Source organism: Plectropomus leopardus, chromosome 21, assembly GCF_008729295.1.
Source record: "Plectropomus leopardus isolate mb chromosome 21, YSFRI_Pleo_2.0, whole genome shotgun sequence".
Taxonomy (NCBI): domain Eukaryota; kingdom Metazoa; phylum Chordata; class Actinopteri; order Perciformes; family Serranidae; genus Plectropomus; species Plectropomus leopardus.
Genome location: NC_056483.1, coordinates 10,844,885 through 10,855,460, shown reverse-complemented (window position 1 = coordinate 10,855,460; position 10,576 = coordinate 10,844,885).

Below are 10,576 nucleotides of genomic sequence, written 5' to 3'. Positions count from 1 at the left end.
TATTGGCTCCCTGGTGTGCAAACCTCTTTCACAGCTCTGAGAAGTTAACGCTGCTACAGGCCTTTTATTGCATGATGGCAAATAGAGCAATTTGGCTTCAAACATGTTAAGAGTCATTTATTAATTCAGCTAGTCTTCAGATAGTGCACTCTACTGTTCAATTGTGTTAACTCTTTTTTAAATAAGACTTGAAAAAAAGAAAAATATAACATTAGGAACTGTGCTGTTTAACTCAGTAAAGAGTAAAATAATCCTTGCTAGCTGGTACTGCAGGAATTATCTAGTAATATTTACATCTAATATGCTGAAATATTTTATTGTGAAAATCTAATATAATTAAAGTTGAATCTGCAAAATTTAAATATTCTGTATGGCATTTATTTCGATGCATTGAATCATTATTGTCTCTGCTCAGGAATCAAATATGAGTGTGTGGCTGCTAGAAAATGGAACCGACCATCTCTGAGCTTTATGTTATAACAACGAGGCCCTCTACTGGCGTAAAGAGTCTCTGCACCAGCACTGTGAGACAATATGACATGGAAAACACAGTCAGGATCTCCTCTGTAGTTCTTGTCAGTGCTAGTCCTTCGGGATTTGTTAGTTAGGGTGCCTTATTTATTCCCATCCTGACAGTGGAGACTGCAGGGTGAAGAAAACACTTTTTATTTTTACATTCTGGAGACATTCTCACTGTTTTGGCCAACCACTGCCGAGCAAATGCAGAGGAAACACTGGGATACACCCAGTACACCCCTGCAGTTAGCAACATTGTGTGTCTTTCACTTTAAATATATCTGCTCCAAAATAAAATGTGTTAAAATCACAGTGACCTCATTAGGACAATAATAGCAGCACAAATGAGGATTCTGATTAACCTATGGCTCTAACTTTGCACGTTAACCACTAAGCTATTAGTTGCATGCTTCTGTGTGATACTCTGATACATTTGAGACTGACTGACTGCACACGCTAACTCATTTTCACACACGCTTTCTCTCGCACAAGCACACCTCTCATCCCCCTGCAGAGGGAAACGTGTGCACCTTTGATCTGGTCTAGCTCGTGGTCTGTATCTCTCCTGAAGCAGAAAACCATTACACACACTTTGTGTCCAGATACACTTGTCATGCAATGGCGAGCTCAGATCCCAGGGAATCAAAGGTGTTGGTGATGCCTCCAGAACCTGCATTAATATGCATGAGAGCGGGATCTGCCCTATGATGTAATTGCGGTAGCGGCGAAGGTCAGTGCCTTTGGACAGCCTGTGCACAATATCAAAGCCCAGATGTACACACACCACTTAGGTTTCTTTATGGTAATCTCCGTGCATTTTGAAGACGCAGGATGGCTCTGCTGATAGAGGAGTGTAAATAGATTTTTTAAAAAATCTGCTTTTAATTGTGTTATCGCCAAACTTTTTATGCTCTCAGGGGTCTGACTTTCACATTATAATGTTGCGCTCTCATGGTCTCTCCTTGGACACACATCACAGTGAGCCTTTCATCCAGGGAGCAAAGCTGTTTACAAGCCTCCCACCCACCCATGTGGTCCTATTCTCAAGGCCCTGCTGGTTGTGAGTATAATGGCCCTTCCTTTTTATTCATGTTCCAGCTCTGGCCCTGATCTGGCCCCAAGGATTCTACTGTATATCAAAGCAAAGCATCCAAATGTTTAATGAGAATCACTGAAAAAAATATGTTTCTTGAATATAGATCCCTTGCTACATTATGAAATGTATAATACACTTTATAAGAGAAATCAGACATGTTTTCCTTTGTAGTGAGTGATTCATCCTGTGCTGAGTTGATGTAGTTTCAGTTATTCTCTCTGTGTTGTTTCCTGGTTGTTTTGGGTCCTGTGAATCCCCTTACTGGTGCAGCTGATTGATAGAACCAGGACAGAGAACAACTTCTATCACACAGTCATGACTGCTGTCAGACCCAGTTCTGTCACCACATATGACTTTACTTTAAGAAGTAACAACATGTACTACAGTATTTAACATGAAATCAAACTTGCCTGTGAGGTATTTAGACAGTTTTCAGTTGGTTTTAGTCAAAAAGGACGATGAAATGTCAGTCAGTTGAATAATCTCAACAGGCTGAATCTTGACTCGGTCGCCATCATGTAAAACAATCCAACTCACACAGCTGCAGCTCTGGACTGAAAGTTTGGTGTAAATTTTTTCTTGTATATAATTTTATGTCAAATCAGTTATGAAAGGCAGTGTGTGGTAAAAGTTTACAGCAATGCCAACAGTAGTCGTAAAGGTCCAGTGTGTAGGATTATTGGGGATATATATTGGCAGAAATGGAATATAATGCTCATAAGGATGTTTTCATTTGTTTATAACCTGAAACTCGACATCACTTTGTTTTTTGTTACCTTAGAATGAGCCATTCATCTTGTCTGCGGCGATCACAATGTTTCTACAGAGGCCCAGAATGGACAAAACAAACACTGGCTCTAGAAAGGGCTATTTGCATTTTTGTGTCGGCCACCGTAGTCAGCAGCTCCTCAGCAACATGCAGTGTCTGAGGCACAGTTTCTTTTAAACATGAAACTGCTTTATTCTGTGATTTTACCACTTGGAATCACGTCGTCTGTTTGTTTTGGCAAGGAAGAGATCTCTGTGGATAATATGCCCTCTTGTAAAAACCTTCTGAACGTCTGGATTTTTAGTTATCAGAGATAGGTGAGCACGCTTAAGACGCTGGGCAAGGGCCCATCTCTGAAAAGCTGAACACTGTTGGAGAAACACTGAATTGTAACAATTGTTGCCTGTTTCTGAGAGGAAGAGCCCTGCACATAATTCGGCTCTAGGTAAAAAAAAAAAATACTATGAATGAACAATGACAGAAATCTAACCGGGAGAAGTTTCAGCTGATTGCAATTTGCAATCCTCTCAGTTAGATGCCACTAAATCTCTCTAAATCTTATATACTGTTCCTTTGACTACATGATATCATGCAGATGCTAAGCATCTAAACTTTACCAGGTCCAACATTTTAGTTATGCATGGTTGCATGGCAATGGTACGGTATGTCATGCAGTAAAGAGCTGCAGGTGGTTTATGAATTATTACAGATGATGAGATGAATTATCACAAGTCATCTTGTGGGGAACATGATTATTTTAACCAAATTTCATGGCAGTCCCTCCAGAAGATATTTTGCTCTTAACCCAAACTGTCGACCTGCTGATAGCACTCAAGAAAAAGTCACCAAAAACTTTACATATTGCCTTGAAACCATGAATGACTTTAAGCAGCTGTCATGGCAATCCATCCAGTAGACTTAAAAATACTTCACTGAACCTCATAGGAGCACCAAAAGAAAATTTGGGATAACCGAGGTCAGTAAGATTCATCCTACGTGGACCTTGAATGTCTGTATAAAATTCCATGGCAATCTCTCCAGGAGATGGTGAGAATTTTATGCTTTGATACCATACTGTCAGCCTACTTGTGGCACTGGAGAAAAAGTCAAGGGATCAGCAAAGACAGTGGGATTTATCTCTCTGGGGACCATGAATATCAATATACAATTTCATGGCAATCCATCCGATGGTTGATGAAATATTTAAGTTTAGACAAAAAGAGTAGACTTACAGACAGGATGACTTTGCCATTCATAAACATCCTGCTACCATAGCTAAAGTCTGACCCTTTAAGGTGCCAGACGGCTTTAAGATAAGGGGTTTCTGAGAAGGAATAAGTTGCCAGTTCTGTGGGAATCCCCCTGAATTAACAGCACAGAGGGACACTTCCTGTACAGTTGCAACTAAGAAGATTTCCATGAGCCTCTGTCAATGCTAATAATCACAGTGGTCTCACAGAAAGCTCCCCCAGGGCTGTTTGACCATGCAGGCAAAGGGAGGGGATGATGTTCGGAGAGGTGGGGGTCGGCGGGTTTGAGCTGATGCCTCTCAGACTGTCTCAATCCATTTAGCTCTAGGAGGCACGGCCAATCTATCTCTCTCATGTAGAAATAAGGTTCATCATAACCCCGCTGTGCTTGAAGATGACTGGAGATGGTAAGAGCACAGAGGCGAGGAATGGGGAAGATGCGTGAGTGGACAGCGAGGCCCGAAAGACAAAAATACAGACAGACACGCAAGCAGATATTCAAAGGCTTGCCGAGGGGGTCTCAGGGCCTTGTGGGCATGCCCCGGTGCTGACATCAGCAGAGGCAGAGCAACCTCCACAGAGCACCGTGAACCACAAAGGGTGGGCGAGAGGAAGAAGAGAAGGGAGGGGCAAGGAGGAGAGAAGATGGAGGGGGAGGGGATAAGGATAGGGGTACAACACTTGTAATCGGATCATTGGCTACAGTGGGTTGAGTCGATGTGATCAATAGAAACTGCACATGCAGCAGAGAGCCTTTAATGGCCCTTAATTTGCATCAGGCCTGAACAGGAGGGTGGAAGAGGAAGTCACAGGAGCAAAGGCAACCTGCATCACATTACAACCAGTACTCGCTCAAAGCCATGCACTTAGATTCTCTCTCTCTCTCTCACACACACACACACACACACACACACACACACAAATACATACACTGTAAAATCTGATAAGTTAATCTTACTTGAAATAATCTTAAAAAGCAATTGCCTTGAAAAAGTAAATGTAACGATTCATTTTAATTTAGGTTAATCAAAATTTGGCTGTATATACTTAAGTCTGTGAAGTTGTGGCAACCTTAAAAATGACAAGTCAAATTACCTTGTTCTTGTGTTAGCAACTTCAGTAAATCAGGTTAGTCTTACTTGACTTGGTCATCACAAAGAGGATTTTGCCAGTGATTTTTGGAGATCTGCCAATTCTGTTTTGTTAACATGTTCAAGAAAATACAAATATGACTAATTTGCAACCAGCAAGATACAGATATATAGCACAAAATACTTGGTTTACTGAAATTGCTAAAACTTAGAAAGATTGAGCCAATTAAACTTGTTATTTCTAAGTTGCAAAAACCTCACAAAATTATGTAAATATTACCAAATTTTAAGTAAACTGATTAGATATAAAGCAAACCCAAATTAAGACTAATAATTATATTTACTCAGATTTTTCAAGGCAATCAGTTTCCTAGATTTTTAAAAGTAAAATATACTTGTCAGATTTTACAGTGCTGAGTATAGACCAGTGACTCCCAGGACTCCGGGCCGGCATGTCATATTTCATTCCTCTGCACCTTTTCATTTCATTTCAAATGCATTACATTTCAGACCTTTCCATTCGGCGCTACCCCCTGCGATGCAAAACCTTGGCTTGAGCACACCGTCCCAGCGCAGGACATATTCCAACCTTTGAATTCAATAAGTAGCCTGACCACAGCTAGTGTGTCTCCACTCATCATCTCCACGGCGCAGGAGAGGTTGCAGTCCAGTTTTGAAGTATAAATGTGGTACCAAAGCTCTGCGTGCAGCGCTTTCTCTCATTCCTTCACTTCATATATTTTACTCATCTGCTCCATAGATTCATATTTATGAGGCCCTGCTCTGAGTGTAGTCAAGTGTCCTAAAAGGGCAGCATAATACATATAAAGATAGAAATTAGTGAATAAAAAACACAGCAGCAGTCCTCTCAATCTTCTTTCTTTTACTCATTCTTTTTTTTCCATGTTGCTTTCACTTATCCATAAATTAAAGAATGGACTGACAATACTTGAAACCTCAGGGCACAACTCTAAAAAGAAATAATGATGGCCCAGATACGCTTAGATGATCTTTGATAAAGAAGGAATCTGCTTATTGTTTGCCCTCTTTTTTTCCATTAGCCATATATGCACTCACTCTCCAATAAAGCATTATAAAACAGGATAGATGAAGCTGTCGTTTTTCATGTCTCCTGTGCGTACACTTCAGATCTTGAAGGACATCAGGAAATGCAAGTATCCTAACAGCATAGACAGGCACTCATCCTTACACTGAGACCTATCCACTTACAGTATATTAGTGATACACAGGGAAGATATTTTTCTCACCCAAGGAGTTGCATCAACATCGCGGCATTGATTTGATACATGCTTCGCGTTGCCAGGAAACATTTGAACAGATTAATGACCCTGGACCTTGAATTATTCCTTGTTGCTTTGAGCACTGCCTCAATGCGTTATTAAACGTTTCATTTGTCCAGCAAATACAGAGTTGTGAAGAGGGCTCTTACAGATCGCTGACTAACACACTGCGTTAGTTATTTCTACCGTTGGTTTAGCGTCATGAATCAATTGAATACTTAACAAGTGAGCTGCCTTGTTTTTACAATATCAGTTAAAATTATAATTGTTGGTAGTTTCATCCATGACTCCAGCTGAGTAATTCAACTAAGTCGCCCATGTATAATTTGTGTGCTGTACATTTTAAATCTTTTTTAAGTCCAGAGTTTATTCCAAAAGCACACATACATTTTGCTGCAGGGTGTGCACAGACATTCACATGCTGCTTCAGAGAAAGAAAATTACTGAGTTAGACCTTTTCTTAAACGGGCACTGATTTAACACATGATGTCATCTTGAGTCTTGGCTCAGGCTTTAGACTTGAAAGAAAAACTGTTACAAACTTCAGGTTTTTACTTTGAAAAAAGTTGGCATTTTGAGAGCGGTGGGAGTCTAATGAGAGACGATATTTTGTTCGCATCATGGGAATTGCAGGCAGTTTATAGATTTTTACTCATTCTAGGGACTAAAAGTTAGGATATATTGGCTGCTGCTGCTTCTGATAATTCCTTTTTTATACGTGTCTTTTTTGAGTCCCCCAACTTTGTAGAAATGCAATACAAATTTGCTGAATAATTCCTTTAATTTTTATAGCTTTTATTCTTTTTTTCTCTTTATTTGAGTATTGTTACTTTCCAACTTGGTTATTGTTGTAAAAGGCTTTGCAGAATATGCAAATGTTTTTAAAACAACAGTTTTAAAAATTGGTCCAGTGTTAAGAAAGAACAGTCTGCAATGTAATCCCCATCAGTAGTTGTGCACTGTCGATATATGTCCACTAAAAGTGCTTGTTTATGTCACTGACAAGCACAGATTGTTATTATTCGTGTCTGACAACATTACAGAAAAGATCCTATAGAGAAATGACACTTTCCACTGATCTAGTCGGTTTGTTAGTGTATGTAAACAAGTCTCGCTTAAGGAGAAGTCTTTTGGACACCTCATAAACTTTTCTTCAGCTAAATATTTAGCCATGATACTGACATTTTTTTTTTGATTAACAATAAACTACACTGTCTGTACTCCAACACAATAACCTCTTACCAGCACTTTTCTCTTCAACTCTCACTAACTTTTCCACCATTGTTTTAAATGGAGATTTCAGAACAAAACTCCTTGAGCAAGAGTCCATCACAATAACAAACAGACCAGAAAAAGGTAAGAAAATCATGTCATTTCTCTGTAGGGTCTTTTTCACAATGGTATCAGACACAAATAATAACAGTTGCAAAAACAAGCTCTTTTTAATAGACATAATATGACAGAACACAGTTACCTGTTGGGATTACACTGCAGCCTGTGTTGCTGCTCTGGTTGCATTTGTCTCAGTCAGTACTTGACAGATTTAAAAAAATGTCGTAAACATCAGTCAGTTAGACACAAAAACTTGGATAAATAAGGTCCAGATTGAAAAATACCCATGTTTCCCCTTTAACGTGAACATTTAAGAGTTTTGGATCCCGTTGTTACTCATCACTGACTCCCACAGTTGACAGTAAATACGTTTGACAATATCTAAATACAAAGTTACATAAAGATGTTTATGTACATACTCCTGTACGTATATTTTTGTATGAATAGAAAAAGTTGGGATTTTTTTCAATGTGAGTTTAAGTTCCCTTTTTTGGATTGCGCCTCCCTGTGGGCATCAGAGACAAAACAACTCTAACACTAAGATGTGCAGCATAACTTCTCTTTGAACCTTTATTCTTTGAGGTAAATACAGACAAATTATAACATTTATAACAATATGTGAAATGTGATATTAAATAAAACCAGTCAGATCTATTCACATGATAATGTAATTTATGTGATAATGATTTGCCCTTTTCACCAGCTGCATTAGCAGGATTACTAAAGATATTGAGGAAATATTAGATTGCAAATCTTTCATTTCGTTCTCATTGTATGCAGAACAATCAAGTCTTTCCAGCTCAGATCTACATCATATCATTGTGTTCGGCAAAATGCTCAGCCTCTACTTTCAGTTCACAGATAATGATATAACCATGGCAACAGAGACACCTTGGAAAAGGGCAGGAAGAAAACTTAGACGTTACTGTCAGTCAAAACCCATTTTTTCAAATGGAAAATAAAACTGCTGAGAATTTACCTGACTCAATGAGTAACACCTTGAAACTTCTATATAGCTTTGAATACAGGACTCAGCTGTGAGTCCTGTTATGTTAATCATTGTTGATGCTCTTACATTTTTCACTTGCACCGGCAGCTTTGAGCTGCATATGTAGATGCTTTCCTACAATATACAAACAATGCTAATGAGCAAAGCAGACACACGTTTTCAAAATAATTTCAGGTTCCTCTGATCAACCGCATGTCAGTTAACATAGTCATCAATAGGACTAATGTTCTGTGAGGACTTATTGAGTGACACGCCATGGCCCAGAGTGTGAAAACCTTCAAAACATCGAAGAAGTGCCAACCCTGAGACTTGCCCTAACCTTGCCTTGAGCCATGTGTTGATGAGTCTTCAGTGTGACTGAAACTTCAAAGGCATTTCAGCTCACTAAGCAGAGGATGCTCCTTCTCTCTCATCTTCACTCAAACTGAATCCCTCTCTAGAAGGACATTTTGATGGTTTGGAGAAAAAAAGGAGAAAAGTTTGCTTGGCACTTTCTTGGAACAGCTTTGACCACTGTGAATAGGGGCAAATTAAATGCTGCTAAACCTTACAGTCATTAACCAGTTAGTTTGATCCCAAAATGACAAAAACAACATGACAAGACACTGAAGTGCACTGAAATAAGGGAGTGAGCTAGTAGAACTTATGTTTTTTCTGTTTAATTGTAATGATTTAAAGAGTGCGGCAATGCTCAAAAGCTGGAAGACCTGAGAATAACTGTTATCATAGTGCTTTTCATCACTTCCATGAAACAAAGTAAAAATCAGCATCCCATCAGAGGTCTCTAATTAAATCAGTGTTTTGCATATTTGAGAATTTGCACATCTCGGCACCATCACACACAACTAGTAATAGTGAGGGCGTTGTGAGGCGAATAAATTCCCTGCTTAGTTTTGTGTTCACAGACAAATGGAGGCAGGAAAAGTGTGGTCTTTTCAAAGGCCGCCTGCAAAAACCTGATGGATGCACAAATTAACACACAGAGGAGAGAGGTTGCAATCCAAAGCCTTCAATGTTATAATTACAGCTCTTTCTTCCTCCTTGACAAACACAAAGAGGGATTTTTCTCACTCCCCGCTCACATCCTCTCTCTCCCTCTCTTTTCCACCTCTCACTGCGCAGCTTGGCGAGCTGGCATTAATTGCTCCAAAAAGCTGTGGAAGCACAACAAGTACTTCTCATCCTGGTATAATTGTGTCTGTAGGAGTTGGAGGGCTTGAGAAGAAAGAGTGCTTTGCTGCTTACAGGAAAGGCTTTGTAGTATGTCTCGGGAGCTGAGGACGTTTGAAAGAAACATGATATGGTGGCGCACTCTGGTGGACAGAGAGTGAAAGGATGAAAATGTTTCATTTCAGGGTGAAATGAATGTAAACAGAGAAAATGAAAAGCAAGGCAACGCCAGACATTACTTTATGTTTGACAAAATGAAATTTAGAAATACTCAAGAGAAGGCAGACATCTCTACGGCCGATGTTTTCAACACTCAGCAACTCGCACTCAAACAATCTAGACTGATTAATTCCACGTCAAGTAAGGGGAAAAATATGTGTTTTTTTTATTTTGGGGTTAACTGTCCCTTTAATGTACATAATAGTATCAGGGGATTATTAGAAATTGACCACCTGATCATAAACGATGTAAAACCCTTAGTGAACATGAATTTTAATAATTATTTTATCCATTGAAATTTTGCAATTATGTTTTGTGTGTGTCTGTGTGAAATATTCAATTTTTACGCTAGAAGTGAAACTGGTTGAATTTGTTGCAAGGTGGTTGTTTTCTGCAGTGACTTGTGTTTTTTTTTGTGAAATCCTAACCCTTTTTCATCTTTGGACTTGGGGAAGGAAGTGTTTTAAAGTTAAACGGCTCAAATCCAAGTGAAGTCAAGAGTCACTGGTGTTTAAGTCCAAGTCTATTTGGAAGTCTTTTTTGATTTTGTTGAGTCCAAAGTTGTAAAAAATGTGCGACTCTGAATCAAGTCATGTGACTCAAGTCAACACCACTGCTGGAAACTATCAAGTTAATTTTGAGTTAAAAAAACAATCTTTGCCTCTATTTTGTTGTGTAGTCTAAGTATGAAATGGCATAAAAACAAAAAACTACGTGAAGTACTAGTACCTCAAAATTGTGCTTTAGTTACGCACTTGAGTAGATGTACCTAGTTACTTTCCACTATTGATCGCGCAGCCATTCGCATGTGGCTGTGGCTCAG